The following is a 17,603-nucleotide window of genomic DNA, read 5'->3' as shown; positions in this document are numbered from 1 at the left end:
CAGCCTAATGACCTTTCAATGATTTTGAGAATGAGGGAGTGAAGGAGGTAATGGGTAGACTAAATTTTTGTGCCTGATTTGAAATGATCAGTCCAGCGGTTGCATGGAGTACATCGAATGTACTTCAGCCGAACACGTTTCCCCTATTTTAAAATTTATTACTCCTTTCTTTTAAAGTGTTTTCAATCTGAGTAGGGATGTATATTAAACGTTAAGTGTGAGATACACAATGAATTCTAATATGATTCCATTATTTTGCTGCTTTATAAGTGGAAGAAACCACAGTTGCAGGCTGGGAACTTTTTGTGAAATCCTTTCTGAAAGTCTAATGAGCACAAAATGACTTCACTTTGTCTCATCATGAGTCTGTTATTAAAAAAAAAATGTAGTAACAAGGTGGCTATAAGCCATATGGAAATGTCAGAATATTATTACCTTAAATAGTTTTTTTCCCCCACATTGGGAAATGATATTTTGCTTCCACATCATTTGAGAGGGAGGAAGGCTTGGCAGTGTATATATAATATATTTGTTCTGAAATGCTTGGGAGAACAGGAAATGGCTGCTAGGGATGGGAAAAATCTGGATAGAATGAACGAGATGCTGCATTTTAGCATCCTGTTTTGAGCTAAGAAAAACGTGCTTAATGAGTTAGAGCCTCAGTTTTTCTGTATGAGAAATATGGGGAGCAAACAAACTTTGCCACTCTAATCACCTTTCAGCAGTCCCCCCTTTTATATCCCATACAGTGTTGATTGTATGTATGTGCATCTATACTCAAAAACATACATGCAAAAAATGACAAATGTTCTGTTCTGCTCAACCTTGACTCTTGGTGACTTTATTTATTTATTTTATTTTTATTCATTCATTTGTCCAATACATAAATACATAGGAAGAAAAATAGACATGTAGTAATATATATAAGGGTAAAAGTGAACTTACAGGAGAGGATATATGAAAGGAAGGAAATATATATGATAAGTGAGAGAAAGGAAAGACAATTGGACAGGGGACGAAAGGCACACCAGTGCACTTATGTACGCCCCTTACTGGCCTCTTAGGAACCTGGAGAGGTCAATCGTGGAGAGTCTAAGGGAGAAGTGTTGGGGGTTAGGGGTTGACACAATTGAGTCCGGTAATGAGTTCCATGCTTCGACAACTCAATTGTTGAAATCATATTTTTCACAGTCAAGTTTGGAGCAGTTCGTATTAAGTTTGAATCTGTTGCGTGCTCTTGTGTGATTGCGGTTGAAGCTGAAGTAGTCATTGACCGGTAGGACATTGCAGCATATGATCTTGTTGGCAATACTCAAGTCGTGTTTTAGGCGCCACAGTTCTAGGCTATCTAAGCCCAGGATTGTTAGTCTATTTTCGTAGGATATTCTGTTTCGAGTAGAGGAGTGAAGGGCTCTTCTGGTGACATATCTTTGGACATTTTCAAGGGTGTTGATGTCTGAGATGTGGTATGGGTTCCAGACAGATGAGCAGTAGTCTAGGATGGGTCTGGCAAAAGTTTTGTAGGCTCTTGTGAGAAGTGTGAGATTGCCTGAGCAGAAGCTGCGTAGGATCAGGTTAACAACTCTAGAAGCTTTTTTGGCAATATTGTTGCAGTGGGCTTTAGCACTTAGGTCATTTATGGACACATCTATGGATGCTTTTTTTGTGTGTGGCAGCAATACAAAAATGGCTTGCTATCACATCCTCCCAGGGAGATATATATACTTTTCAATCTAATTTACATCTCGTGTATTCCCTAGAGTTGTCCTCTACCTACCCCTCACCTCCCAATATATATACATGCATGCAGTTCCTTTTTCAAAATGTTCAAGAGGGATGACAGGCTGTCAGGTATCCAGACATTCCCTAGGGTGAGATTTTTTTTTTTTTAACTTTAGTAAAATGCAAGATTTTCAAGCAGCACTTGATTTTGGTTCCTAGCTTTTAGTGCCTTAAACGGATGTGATGTTTCTTGGATAATACTTTTGATTTTAAATAATTATGGTGGTGTTGTTTTTATTTTTTTTCTTGGTACTCGGTGGCATTTCAAATAATTGTGAATTATAAGAACTTTTAAGTATATTCTAACATGAAGTGTTATGGAATTACTCATCTCTGGTATGAATGTTTTTCTGCTTGAATAATAATGGATTTGGGAGGTAGGAAGAGATTTCTCTGGGAAAAAAATCTTCACTGTTTTGTCTTTTAGGAAAAAAAACATTTAGAATTACTTCCAGCTTTTCATACATGTACACAGAACAACAACAACAAAAAGTTTAATTCTATGTGGGCTCTATGTCCAGAAAACTTATTGTAGGAGTATTTGGCATTAATATTTTTAATGTTTTTAAATTGTTCTATAAAAGAAAGCTTTCAAGAGCACAGGTATAGAATATACTAATGAAAATAATGTGTGTGAGCAAGTGGATCAAACTGTTCATGTCAAAATATAATAAGCAACAGCTTTCTTTGTAAAATTATTTAAAATCAAAAGTATTATCCAAGAAACATCACATCCATTTAAGGCACTAAAAGCTAGGAACCAAAATCAAGTGCTACTTGAAAATCTTGCATTTTCCAGAATTATCATAAATCTTTTCAGCTTTAAACAGTTATGGTAGATGAGGTTGCCATGTCCCTTGAATAGTGACAAAGTAAAATCCACGGCATCAAGGTTCTCAGGCATGGATATATAGGCAGAGTTTTTATTTCTTTTCACCTCCAAAGTCATCTCTCATTATCACTGAATTGATTACTGTTTCTCCCGCTTGTGATCCGTTATTTACCTTTGGATATCTGAACTTATCTTCAACATCTTCAATCCTGGAATCTTGTCTAGCTAGTACATGTTTGGAGTCTGTCTGAGAATCTTGCAACATCTTTATTATAATTTGAATATATTGATAATTGTGAAACTGTATATGCCTTTCCTGGTGACTGCTGTCTCCTTCATTCTATCATGATTGAGTTTGGGAACTTGAGTACTGTATTATTCACTCCATCACAAATCATCTATATATTACAATTAACGAAATATTTATTATGGTCACAGACCAGCTTAAGAAGGGTGATACACAAACAGTGACTCATTTTAAAAGCTAAAAATATATAAAGTTGAAAAACATTTTTTAAAATTAAAAGTATATATAAAAATAAAGATCTAAAAATAAAACCTATAAAAAGGGATAAAGCATTAACTAGTTTTTAAAAAAGATGTTAATTATTAGATTTGTACGCATGTTATTGTATTGTATTTTGTGAGCCGCCCTGAGTCCTCGGATAAGGGCGGCATACAAGTCCAATAAATAATGATGATGATGATGATGATGATGATGATGATGATAATAATAATAATAATAATAATAATAATAATAATAAACATATGGGTAACTAAATCGAGTCCTCGGAGAAGGGCGGCATACAAGTCTAATAAATAATAATAATAATAATAATAATAATAATAATAATAATAATAATAATAATAAATATGGGTAACTAAGTCTATCACAATCTAAGGCTTGTTGAATGCTTTGTATACTACTAAAACTCTCCTATCCATTTGTTTGAATCTTTAATTGAGGGACATCATAAGGCAACAATTTTTTAATCAACAAATCTCAAATAGATCAACTTAATGTGTCCAAAATCTAAGACCTATTATTTCTGTGGGATTTAAGTTTGGCAAACCTATGACAGCTTCAGCCTCATCAGGCTACCGCATGGCCATAGTCAGCCACAGTCGCATGATCATTCTCTCTTCTTGGTTCTTATAAGGAAAGTCAGTGGGAAAGCTGGAAGTTGGAATTTGTTCCAGTTCCTCTTGTATTTTTGCCTACCCATGATCATTCTGTTCAGGTAAAAAAATATCTCCGAAACAATGACCTAGTGCAGTGATGGGGAAACCTTTTTTTGCTCAGGTGTCAAAAGGGCGTGAAAGCATGTGCATGTGTGCCCACACCCATAATACAATGCCTTCCCCCAGTGCAGGTGTGCACAATGCCCCCCTTTATTTTATTTATTTTATTTTATTTTATTTATTTATTTATTTATTTATTTATTTATTTATTATTTAGATTTGTATGCCGCCCCTCTCCGCAGACTCGGGGCGGCTCACAACAAGTGAAAAAACAATCTACAACAAATCTAAATTACTGTTTAAAAATATTTAAAAGACCCCATATTCTAAACACATATACATACAAACATACCATTCGTAAATTGTATCTGCCCGGGGGAGATGTTTCAGTTCCCCCATGCCTGACGACAGAGGTGGGTCTTAAGGAGTTTACGAAAGGCAAGGAGAGTAGGGGCAGTTCTAATCTCCAGGGGGAGTTGATTCCAGAGGGCCGGGGCCGCCACAGAGAAGGCTCTTCCCCTGGGGCCCGCCAACCGACATTGTTTAGTTGACGGGACACGGAGAAGGCCCACTCTGTGGGACCTTTAACTGCCCCCCATGCATGTTTGCAGGCCTCACTGAAACCTCCGGACTTCTGGTAGGTCCGTTGGGTTATTTTTCATCCTCCTCAGGCTTCAGGAGGCCAAAAATCAACCTCACATAGGGTAACACCTCAGATATGGCTTGGCATGCTACCTATAGATTGACTATCATGGACCTAGTGTATCATGGGTTGTCTGGTATGATTCTACTCTTGGACATAGGACATACTTTAAATACCTTCTGACCTAACAATTCAGGCTTTCAGATCTGGCTATTCAATGACCTATAGTTTGCTGGTACAGCGAATAGACAGCTGCTTGTATGTTTTTATTTTGGTTATTCTAATAAATTACTTTCCTCTTCATTAGTTTCTAATTTAATTTGTAACATCTTAAAAACAAGCTGTTTTCATAATTCTATTTTATTTTTTTTTGGTCGAGTTTTGTGCAGGTATTAGAATTACGAGCCATGGCAGCGCAGTGGTTAGAATGTGGTATTGCCAGCTAATTTTGCCAACTGCCAGCAGTTTGTTCTGACCAGCTCAAAGTTAACTCAGCTTTCCAACCTTCTGAGGTTGGCAAAATGAGGCCCCAGATAATGCAATACTGTTACTTCTGCTGACTACTGCTCTGCAATTGGCAGTTTGAATCTCACCAGGCTCAAAGTTGACTCTTCAATCTTCAAGTCTTCAATCTTTCTGAGATGGGTAAAATGAGGACCCAGATTGTTGGGGGCAATAAGATGACTCAGTAAATTGCTTAGAGCGGGCTTTAAAGCACTGTGAAGCAATATATAAGTCTAAGTGCTGTTGCTATTGCATCTGAATTGCAAAAATTCAGATAGCCACTTTGTAAAGTTATAGAAAACAGCATCTGCTCACTACCATGTAGAAATGGTATGGCTTTTGTAATCCAGGTTTTATAATTCTATTGTACTCTTTTTGTTTTAATCTATGAAATATAATTGTTTTGTTAGACATTTTTCTTAGTGTTCTTCTATTTGGTATGCTCAGCTGATCTCAAAATTTCTCTAGCAGAAAAAAATATCTCTGGGATTTTGTTTTTAAAAAATCCCTCTGATTAATATTGTGGTTCATAGCTTTTCCTCTGTCTTGACTTAACAATTCTTGACAAGCAAATTATTGGGTTGGTAGCCCTTGGAAGTTAGAGTGAGTTTAGGAAAATGGCTACAACATCCGACTACAAATAGCTTATTGTCATGAGGAACATGGCAGATTTACAGAGAAACTGAACCTAATTATCTGTACCTTCCATGGGTAATGCCAAGCTGTTACAGGCTAATTGTATAAAGTTTGGACTAATTTATCCAGCTACTTTGTGTATTTTTTGAACACACAAAGCCCCTCCCTGTGGCTTTGCTCCTCTACAATGTGGTTCCAAATTTGAATTTTCTGTGTGGCTTTTGTTTTAATTACACTATTCCAACTGAACTGGTTGGCTTGGGGTTGTAAATTAATACCTTATAATTGCACATTAGCACTTTCCATTTCATTATCATGGAGAGGTGTTCTGAGAAGGTTGCCAAAATGCCAGTTTTCACATTGATTATCCTAAGAGAGATATCTTGTAATAGTCAGCAAGCAACCAAAAGCCATTGCTTTAATTGCACTGCATCTTGAGATCTGGATCTGTTGTGCTGTTTGTTAGTCTAATTACAGTTTGGCTATCTTTGTGTTGGGTACTCTGGAATTCGAAATAAGGGTCTTTTAATTTTGGACTGGGACCTCATTCTAACAACCTATGTTAGAAATTATACTTAAGGTTTTTCACCGAATGCAGCTCAGAGTCTGATAAATCCAATGAAACTCTGAAAACGAGGCTACTGGTAATCAGTTTTATTTTTCTGATCAGAAAGCAAAACCTTGGCGAAAGTTTAATCTCCCCCCTTAAACAGCAAGCAGAGAGTTGAAAACAGGCATGTGTATGCTAACTCCGGGACTGCCTTCTGCTGCACGAATCCCAGCGACCGGTTAGGTCCCACAGAGTTGGCCTTCTCCGGGTCCCGTCGACTAAACAATGTCATTTGGCGGGACCCAGGAGAAGAGTCTTCTCTGTGGCGGCCCCGACCCTCTGGAACCAGCTCCCCCCAGATATCAGAGTTGCCCCCACCCTCCTTGCCTTTCGCAAGCTCCTTAAAACCCACCTCTGTCGTCAGGCATGGGGGAATTGAATTTTTTTCCCTTCCCCCTAGGCTTATAGAATTTATACATGGTATGCTTGTTTGTATGATTGGTCTCTTAAATTGGGTTTTTTAAGATTATTTTTTAATATTAGATTTGTTACATTGTTTTCTTTATTGTTGTTAGTTGCCCTGAGTCTTCAGAGAGGGGCGGCATACAAATCAAATCAAATCAAATCAATCAATCAATAAAACTTTTCCTTTTCCTGGGGTAGGTAAGGAAAGCTGATTCCTTCCTCCTTCACTGAATTCTTTTTTTTTTTGGTCAAGCTTGTCCATCCAAAGAAGTAATAAAACAATAATAAAGAGGATAGTGTGCAGCAAAATAAAGAAATCAAAATCAGCATCAATCTATGAAATTATTTAGAATTATTCCCCATGTCCCTCCATGTGATTGGAAGAGCTTGTTGGGAGTCCCAACCCATAAAGTCAGAAGTTGCCAAGGCAGGTATCAATTATTCTCAGGCGAGACAGAATTCTTATAAAACGTCCAGCAGATATCTCTGAATTTCAAGACCAGGGAAATACTACTGATTAGATAAAAAAACCGAGAAAAGAAGGCCTAGAACTGAAGGCCTGAAATTATTTTTTTCTCTCTATACACAGCTGGATTTCCAGGTTCTGCAAGAGACCGATCTGCATATATATGACTTCTTTTTGGTTTGCAGCGAAGCAACATAATCTAACTATAACGTTCTGTGAAGCTTTTGCTTTTACTGAATATGGGCTTGAGGTTTTGGAGAATTGATTTTTTATTGCTGTGCGTGGTATGAAGTTGCCTTACTTAAAGACAGGGAAAATGCTGTGAAATTGCCACTAGTAATGTGAGGCTGGTAGATGAGGCTAACAGCGAGCATGAAGATTGCATTGTCTGTGACAGATGATGCAATTGTTGGTATTGTATTACCTGTCAATCTTTCTTACTCCTTGTGTGCTGGGCATGGAGAAGCAGCAGAACAGCTGCCACTTTCTCAAGGCTTTTATCCTTTATTTGACCTCTTCTCCTATCAGGGAATACTGTACATCCTTGTTAATGCATCAAGGACACAAACTAAAAAAGGGCATTTTTTTCCCTCTCTCTCTAGCCCCAGGGAATCAAGCCTTCATGCGCCGCTATGGAAGAAATTGGCATCTTTTGGTTGCATTAGGATGAATTCCTAGTCTCTGTCTTCTAGGAACTGATTTTCCCAAGTGCTTTTCTTCGGATAGTCATTTTCAGTGTTAGAGCTCTAGGCTAAAGCAAATAACCAGAAAACCAGTTTTAGAAGATCTGGAAAGATAGACCTCTTTTCATATGAGTAGAACAGGCACTGTGAACTTCGATGATTGCTTCTAGTTAGCTGCATCGCCATATTTACCTGATAGAAAAATGAGACTCTTTATTATTATTACTATTATTATTATTATTATTATTATTATTATTATTATTATTATTTATTAGATTTGTATGCTGCCCCTCTCCATAGACTCAGGGCGGCTCACAACAACAATAAAACAATTCAAGACAAATCTAATAATTTAAAAACATTTTAAAAAACCATTATTAAAGCAGACATACACACAAACATACCATACATGAATTGTATAGGCCCGGGGGAGATGTCTCAATTCCCCCATGCCTGACGGCAGAGGTGGGTTTTAAGGAGTTTACGAAAGGCAAGGAGGGTGGGGGCAGTTCTAATCTCAGAGGGGAGCTGGTTCCAGAGGGTCGGGGCCACTATAGAGAAGACTCTTCCTCTGGGACCCGCCAAATGACATTGTTTAGTCGACGGGACCCGGAGAAGGCCCACTCTGTGGGAACTAATTGGTCGCTGGGATTCGTGCGGCAGAAGGCAGTCCCGGAGATATTCTGGTCCGATGCCACGAAGGGCTTTATAGGCCATAACCAACACTTTGAATTGTGACCGGAAATTGATCGGCAACCAATGCCTCTTTTCATATGAGTAGAACAGGCACTGTGAACTTCCATGATTGCTTCTACTTAGCTGCATCGCCATATTTACCTGATTGAAAAATGAGACTCTTTATAAATAATTCATGCAATTACACTTATAAAGGACAATATTTGGCATGAGGGGTCCTCTGAACTTGTTTATTTTCTTGCAGACATTTCATTAGCCAAAATAGGTATCATCCTCAGTGCTAATCAGTGATGTTACCAAGGATGTGATTATGTTATCTTCAGTGTGAAGAAGATTCTGCCCAAAATATAGAAATCATGTGACTATATTTATTTTATTTTATTTATTAGATTTGTATGCCGCCCCTTTCCATAGACTGGGGGCGGCTCACAACATAATAAAACAATTCATAACAAATCTAATAATTTACAATTTAAAATTTAAAGTAGTTAAGAAAACCCCATTTTTAAGCAGACATACCTACAAACATACCATACATAAATTATATAGGCCGGGGGGAGATATCTCAATTCCCCCATGCCTGACGACAAAGGCGGGTTTTGAGGAGTTTACGAAAGGTAAGGAGGGTAGGGGCAGTTCTAATCTCTGGGGGGAGCTGGTTCCAGAGAGTCGGGGCTGCCACAGATAAGGCTCTTCCCCTGGGGCCCGCCAACCGACATTGTTTAGTTGACGGGGCCCGGAGAAGGCCAACTCTGTGGGACCTAATCGGTCGCTGGGATTCGTGCGGCAGAAGGCGGTCTCGGAGATATTCTGGTCCGATGCAATGAAGGGCTTTATAGGTCATAACCAACACTTTGAATTGTGACCGGAAATTGATCGGCAACCAATGCAGACTGTGGAGTGTTGGTGTAACATGGGCATACCTGGGGAAGCCCATGACTGCTCTCGCAGCTGCATTCTGCACGATCTGAAGTTTCCGAACACTTTTCAAAGGTAGCCCCATGTAGAGAGCGTTACAGTAGTCGAGCCTGGACTATAGATCTCCCTTCTTAAAAGGTGGAGTCATTTGAGATTATCTTTTGAAATTAATCGTTTTCTAACCCTTCAAAAGGCGTCCCCTCTCTCTTTTTCTTTCTTCCCCTGTCTGATGACCTCTTCTGTCTATGCTTATTATGCTGATATAGGAAGAAGGCTCATTTCCTGTTTATTAAAGACATTTGCTCCCAACTGAGCTTCCATCGTGGTGCCAGCCTGCTGCTGAGCCACACTGAAAGAAACCAATTCAAAATGATCTGGCATGACTCCTGGAGTCATTGCCAAGTGGACATATAATGTATGTAGGGGGTGGATTAATTAATTTTATTAAAGGAGAAATCTATCTTGCAGGAAATAAAATTTAATTAGGACCTTCCTTTTTATTCTTCCTGCCCCTGCCCCTTTTGGGTACGTATTGCTGACAGATATCTATACAACTGTGCTATTTTATCAAAACTTGATATGGATCCTACTGAAATATAAAAGGAATATAAATGAAGACATAATAACAGCATTTGGTGCTTGTTTGATTTATTTCATAAAACAAGTCATCCAACTTCAGATCTGCCAGTATGAAAAAGTAATTGCCCTCCTGGTTCAATCAATTTAATTGAAGGGATTAGTAGGAGCAGTTGTGTGAATAATCAGGGTGATTTGAGCCAGCTCTGTCCTATAAAAATCTCATCAACTATGGTTTCGCAACTTTAGGAGCTGAATGATTTGCCCTCATTAAAGGAAGCACAAATTCTTCTTTTGTACCAGAGAATTCTAAAGGAGAATATCAGGCCATCTATCCATCAGCTGAAGCTGTCAAAAAGCTACGTGAAGCCCTGATAAAATTCAGGGGCAAAGCTATATAAAAATTCAGACAATCTGAAAGGTGATGAATACTTTTTCACAGAACTGTAAATATATGCTGATACATACTCAGGACATCACATATACATATTTATTGGTGCATGGAGGAATATTCAAGATTGATTTTAAGCTGGAGTGGAAGTCTAGGTTGACTAAGGGAAACACTGGGCATTCTGTCTGTCATTTTCTCCCCCTACTTACCTATTCTTATTTGAGAAAATTATCCTAAATTCAGCCATTACCTTGTTCAGGGATATATTAGCCCTGAATAGAACAACAATCATGAAGACAGTCTCTGGTATGCTAAGAGCATAGCAAGGCATGAAAGACCCCCTGATCAATCACTGCGCCCAGCCCATCTCCAACTGTCTCAACTCTTGTCTCACTATTGGAGCAAGATGGAGGAATCTGGGAAGAGAGAGTGAGGCTGACTATGTGCACCTCTCTCTCACTTTAATCCAATTCACACGGAAGTTCTGACATCCCCCCCTCCAATTCCTGTGAAGATGTTAAGGTCCTCTTCAAATACGATGGACGAACACCATCATTATTAGCCAAATAAAAAGGCTCCCAAAATGTTTTGGTTTCTGCTGGAGGTATGATGCCCAAGGCTACCAACTCAGATTAACATAGAACAAAATACATGTTATCTGTTTCCAAGATGCCTTTTTCTGGTGTCAGCAGTCAAGAACCCTCTTTTTCTTATTAAGCAATGTTTGGTGCTGCTGAAAAGCTAGTTGTGCTTAAAATCTTTTTCATCATAAGGCCTGGGTGAGCTTTCTCAACACTGGGTGGTTCAGATAAAAGATTCTAAAATATGAACTTTGTAATTTCCATATCTATGGTTAGGTTTGAACTACTTGACATTTCCCCTTTAATATGATCATTATAATAATAGCAATAACAAAGATGGGAGGGCACTACCTTTCTAATCATTTGCTTTTCTGCACCAAACACTCTTCCAGTTCAATTAATGATTTTGTGCTGTGTGGCTTGATGTGACACTGATGGAGTATTAAGGATGACAATTTAGCATTTATATTGATTTTTTTCCCTAATAAACATAAATTAATATTGTCCTGTCAAATACTAACGCCTGAAAAATCCAGAATTTAAAAGTGATACAAACTGTCTAACAGAGGTTTTTGATAAGCAATTGACCATTGAGAATACGGTTCATTAACCATCTGAAGAAGAAGAATAGGATGTAAAAAGAAAACAGTGCAACAGCCTTTGTAACCAGAGGTGAAATTACTAATAGGATGCTTGAAGGCATGGATGTGAAATCAGTAATCTGAGTTTAGATACTAGGAAAGCTTGAGAATTTTTAAATGAATTCAGATAGAAACTGAACAAATACGTGGATTGGACTTAATTAATCAAAATAAATTTCTCAATTAATAAAACATGGTTGCAAGTATAGCAAATGCATTTCTATGTTTGTTTTGTGAGAAAATAGGTATATGCATCTTAAGGGATGGGTTCTGACTTACCTCGCTGCTGGTTTGCTTCTTCATGTGCTGCATGGGTGTGCAAGCATTGTACACTGTGTGGATGTGCATGTGTTGCATGGCCCATGGCCCATGTGTGTTGCATTGCATGCCATATGGGCATGCATGCATTGCATGCTGCATGGCCACACACACAGAGACACAGTGCTAAAGACACAGACACATATGGGTATGTGCAAAAGAACAAAATGGTGGAGAGAGCCAGTTCAGGGGCGTGTCCAGTGATGGGCTTCCAAAATTTTTACTAACACACCGTGGGCGTGGCTTATGCATTTTGTTTCAACATCTTTCAGTGCAAATTGGGTGTTCTGGGGTGGAGCTCCAAATTTTGCTACTGCAACTGCATTCCTGACCGTTCCCGTAGGAGCCCATCACTGGGCGTGTCTAAACGACCATTGCTGCCAGTTTGGCGAGCTGGGCAAAATTCCTGCTACCAGTTCAAATCAATAAGAACCCAACTCCTGTGCATGTTTTGTGGGAAAATGGTTTATACCATTTGCCTTGTTTGGGGAGGCAATGGTATTCAAAAATAGCTTTTAAATAATCCAAGGTTGCTGTGTAGATATTAGTGGTGTCTGCCGGACAATTTTGGGGAGATAAGGAAGGGGCATAGAAGGAAATGCCAAATTGCAGGCAGTCAGCAGTCAGCAGAAGTAGCCTGCAGTGCTGCATTTTAACCAATGCAGTGCCCATTTTAGGAGACTAGCCTTGAAATATTACTCCCATCTTTATTTTATTTATTTATTTTGTCCAATACACAATGAGGGTTTTAGTGGGTAAAATACATGATGAAGGTTATAGAGGAGATTCTCTTCAATGTGTATTATGTATTGGACGGAAGGAAGGAAGGAAGGAAGGAAGGAAGGAAGGAAGGAAGGAAGGAAGGAAGGAAGGAAGGAAGGAAGGAAGAAAAATACTCATAGTAAAATATATCTAAGAAATAATAGAAAAGAAGATATAGTAATAGAACATATCAATGAAAGAATAGAAGAAGAGATATAGGAATAGAAGAAAGGTATAGGAGATATAGGAAATATATCTTGGCCTTGATATTTTTAAGTTTAACTTCCCTGCTATTTCTACATTCAAATCTGCAATCAGTTAGTTTGACTGATACATTAAGTCATCTTTTATGTCAATTTTAGAATCCTAACCAGTATGTAGAAGATCTAGTTAAAACCTCTTTTGTCTCAATACTGTAGTTGCATACTAATTAGGCTTTTTATTTTCTTTTTCCTTGTAAAAGAACATTGTGGTGTATTAGAGTGGTTTGGCACATTTGGAATTTTAAGACAAGCTGGGAATGCTGTCATAAAACAGTTGCCTATGGCAAAAGCCCATTTGCCAAGCACTGATTTACTAGAAGCTTCCTATTGTTTTCCGCATCTTTGCTGCCTACAGGTTCTTTATGGCTGTTTTAAAAGGTGAATCCATTCTCAAATTGAGTTTTAAACATTTGACGATGATACGTATTGCACATTCCCAAGTTGTTTTCGTGGTTGTGTTCCCCCTCCCCTATAGCAAAGATGACTACCATCTGTTTATATGATTGAGTGGAGACCAAAAGTGTTCCTAGAGATAAATATGATGCATAAAGCTGGTTTTAAATAGTGTCAAGCTGGTGACTCTCAGAACACTATAGCCCTCAAGCCACTTCCCTCTTCCAATGAGCAGCATGGGGGCGAGGAGCATAGAACTTCCTTTGTCCCTACAGAGACATGGTTGGAAGCCCTCAGAGAAACCAGGAAATTAAGAAACATATTTTGTCGGATTATGCCTAGAGCTCAAGCACTCTGCCCAAACCTTCTGGGAGAACAAGAACCAGTAAGAGAGCAGTGGCAGAGAAGAGGCAGATAAAAATATGAAAGAATTTTCAGGGGTGGATTCTACTTACTTTCACCACCAGTTTGCATCGCAAAATTAACACAAGCAGAGCGAGCAGAGTGAGCATGCACACACGCCCCTCATGCAACTCTGCTTCTGCGCATGCTCAGCAGCTAGAATCAGCCCGAAACACAGCTCAGCTGATCAGCTGTGCTTTGGGCAAAGGAATAAAGGTAAGTATAAACCCGGGGGTGGATGGTAGGGCCCTTTTTCAAGCAGCAGCTGAGGAAAAAACAGTGAAAACTTTGGAAACAAAATCCACAAAATAGATGGTGGCACCCATGGACCGGCACTGACTAAACCACATCCATGATGCCAATGTGATGTCACTAGCAGATTGCTACCGGTTCAGATTATCTGGTCCAAACTGGGAAGAACCCACCTCTGAAGAATTTTGAAAAAATGTTCACAGTATTTCTTTTCTTAGTCTTGGGTTGTATTACATTTGCTTCCATTCTCTGTTCAGTTATCTATTTCTTTGCTTGCTCAAACTATTTACAGATCACTAGATTTTGTATGCAGCCCTTATGTAACTTGTTGCAGCTTTGTTTTTACTAAAATAAATATATATCTTTGATTTTATTCCGATGTGCTTGTAGTGTTGCCATTCAGTCTAAAACCGCTAGGGCAAACCGCCTGCCATCTTGCAGGCTCCCCTTTTTTCCCTTTTCTCTTTATCCTATCCTATCTGCATCTATTAACCTCTCATCTATACACTCTATATTCTGTTAGTATCTCCCACTCTTTCGCCTTTTTTAAATGTATTTCTTTTTATAAACATTGTAATAGATACATGAATTGAATTCATGTTTATATAGAGATTTCCTGTTCTTATGTATACCTTCCTCTCACAGTTTTTTCCCTCCCCCACTTTCCTTATATTGAAAACTCAATAAACTTTTTTTAAAAATAAAACCGCTAGGGCCTAATAACCCTGGAGAATCAATTCATTTATTTAGTCCTGGCGGAAAAGTTTACATTTCCTATTCTATCCTCTCCAAATTTCAGATGTGGAGGTTTTCTCCACATTCCAGAAGAGATGACGGCACTATAAATTGTTGCTTAGACAAAGCTCTCAAAGCTGGAGGAATAGCTACACAAAAATAGACTTGAACTCTGTTATAGGGGAAGGGCAAGGCAGAGATCTCAAGGAGAGATCTGGCAGGCTTGAACTGATATTTATCATAGAAGTTGTGATAGACTGGGTTTTGTTGTGCAGCATGCCAACTTCCCACTGTTTAAAATATGCTTTAAACTTTGTTTAACATATGCTTTAAAATGGGGTTTAAACCAGTGGCTCCTAACCTTCTGGGTACCAGTTCCATGGGAAAAGGTTTTTCTATGAACCAGAGGGAACATAGTTTTGCCTGCTGCCTGCATCCTGTGGATGGGGCTTCATTTGTTTGTTTGGCCCAGTTGCTGACAATGCCAATGCCACAATGTCGGTCCATGGACTGGGGGTTAGGGACCCTTGCTTTAAACAATGTAAAAAGTCAGGAGAAACAGAGAACATTAAAAATGTGAAGAGGTGAAATAGGAACCATGTTGGTGCTCTTGAGGATCATGTTAAGAGAGGTGGGAACCTGAAAGCTACCGTGTTTCCCCGATAGTAAGACCCCCCCGATTGTAAGACATATGGGGGGTTTCAGGGGGGTCGGCTAAAATAAGCCGATATCGCAGAAGCCAAGGAGGGGTGTCCTTTCAAGCGGCGCTGGGCGAAAGAGGGCGGGTGGCCAGCAGCGGCGGAAGGTGAGAGGTGCCTCTTCGCGCGCTCGATCTGCCGGAGAAGGAGAAAGAAAGAGGTCGGGTTGTGTGAAAGAGGCCGGGGTTGGGGGAAGGGGAGACGTAAGATGTGTTTTTTTTTTTTTTGCAACGCCGCTCAAAAGGTGCCTTGGCTGGAAGAGTAGCTGGTTTCCAGGGCATAAACTGGCTCGCTTCCGGGGATGGTAATGTAAGACATACCCTGAAAGTAAGACATAGTGGGGCTTTTGGGGGTAAAAAGAAAGTAAGACATGGTCTTACTATCGGGGAATCACGGTATAAAGCAGTGATGGAGAACTTTTTTTGGTTTGTGTGGCAAAAGGGTGCGCGTGTGTGTGCTAGCATGTGTACACATGCCCATTCCCATTCTCAGATGGCTCCCTGAAGCATGCGCACCCCCCCTCATGCTGCCCCTACACACAATCCCTCCTCCCCCGTGCATGCACACAGGCCTCACTGAAGCCTGGGACTGAGAAAAAATGGACAAACGGGCAAACCAGAAGTTTGGAAAAACAGACTTCCAGTTTGCCTGTTGTGCGTTTATCGTACTCTGGAGCTTTCAGAGAAGCTTCCCTGAAGGTTCCGGAGTGCAAAAAACAACACAATGTGCAAACCAGAAGTCAGTTTTTCCAAACTTCTGGTTTGCCCTTTGGGCAGTTTTTTGCACTCTGGGGCTTCAGGGAAGCTTCCCCGAAGCCTCCGGAGGGCAAAATGGCCTTCCTCAAGGCCAAAAATCAGCTGGCTAGGGCATTCATGCATGCTGGAGCTGACATAGGGCAATGCCTCATGTGCCCTAGGTTCACCCTGACGGCTGTAGCAGATTGAAACCCCAAATAAAATTCAGTTATTTAAAGTGTGTGCTTTTGTAAAGTGATAGGTCTATTTTAGCATAGTTTTATAGGTCTACTGATGACCAAGAAGAGAATGCTCTTGTAGCGGAACTAGCCACTAGGATTCATTTAAAGCTTTTAGACATTACGAACTGCTGCTGGATGGGAATATATTTTGAGCTGTGAAGAGCTTCCAAAATTTTTACTACCACACTGTGGGTATGGCTTATGCAGGATGCCCTGCATTTTCTTTCAACTTTCAGTGCAGATTGGGTGCTCTGGGGTGGAACTCCATTTTCACTACCCCACTGTGTTCCCCCCTGTCCGGGCAGTAGCCCACCCCTGATTTTGAGTGAAGGAAATATCTTGAGAGATGCAAAAGGCCAGGCACACATGTGAAGATCCAATTTTATTAATTCATTGCTAAACACCTCCATGCCTAAGAATCTTCTGCTTGAAATATCTGCTTGAGGTTAGGTTAAAGGTCAATGAAATTCAAGAGAAGTTGAACTTAGTTCACTTGAGGCTATGTAGGGATTCTAGGCTGATCCCTCTTTTAACTCCATCCCCAGGTTTTGCCACTCCTTCTCCTACATATCCTAACAGGATCTCATTCAGCAACTAATATTCTTTTATAAATATTTTAGTTATATTATTGTTTTACTGAAGCTATCTTTAAATAGTTTAATACATTAATTAGATAAAATCCCATTGTCCACATACTTGTGAACTAAGTAGGTCAGAGTATTATTTTTAGCTTGAATTCCACCTTTTAATTGTATAAACTTAATATGGTAGCTTTAAAGAGCCACGTTAATCTCTTTTAGAAGAATCGCAAGGTGTCCTCCTGAAATAGATGGAACTTGCTTCCAAATAATGACATAAACTGGGATTAAGGCTACCAAAATAACAAATTGAATGCTCTTGGTTAATCTCTTGAGAACATAGTTGAGAAATGTTTCAAACTGTCAGTAAATTTTCCCCTCTAAAAGTTCAGTGATTGTACTCCAAAGATGTTAAGGCTTGAAATGTGTAATGGGAGGTAACCTTCCTTTTCAACAGCTGCTGTGATATATAATTAAATAGCTTAATTAAATAAGAGTTCTGGTCTTTCTGAAGCTACATTTTCATATTTAGATTTGCTTAGAATATGTAAATTATAACTAGAGCAGAAATATAACAGTTCTTTCTATATCATCTCACCCCTGAGAATTTTTTAAAGAAT

General features: G+C 39.3%; 1 protein-coding gene across 9 annotated transcripts in view; it reads left to right on the top strand.

Annotated features, from left to right (window-relative positions):
- Positions 1-17,603, top strand: part of TSPAN4 (tetraspanin 4) — a 952,022-nt gene that overhangs the window by 678,018 nt on the left and 256,401 nt on the right. The gene's annotated exons all lie outside the window — the stretch shown is intronic.

The sequence above is a fragment of the Erythrolamprus reginae genome, chromosome 1 (assembly GCF_031021105.1).
Source record: "Erythrolamprus reginae isolate rEryReg1 chromosome 1, rEryReg1.hap1, whole genome shotgun sequence".
In the NCBI taxonomy this organism is placed as follows: Eukaryota; Metazoa; Chordata; class Lepidosauria; order Squamata; family Dipsadidae; genus Erythrolamprus; species Erythrolamprus reginae.
The sequence above is the reverse complement of the archived record's forward strand: the minus strand, read 5'-3'. Positions and strand labels throughout refer to the sequence as shown.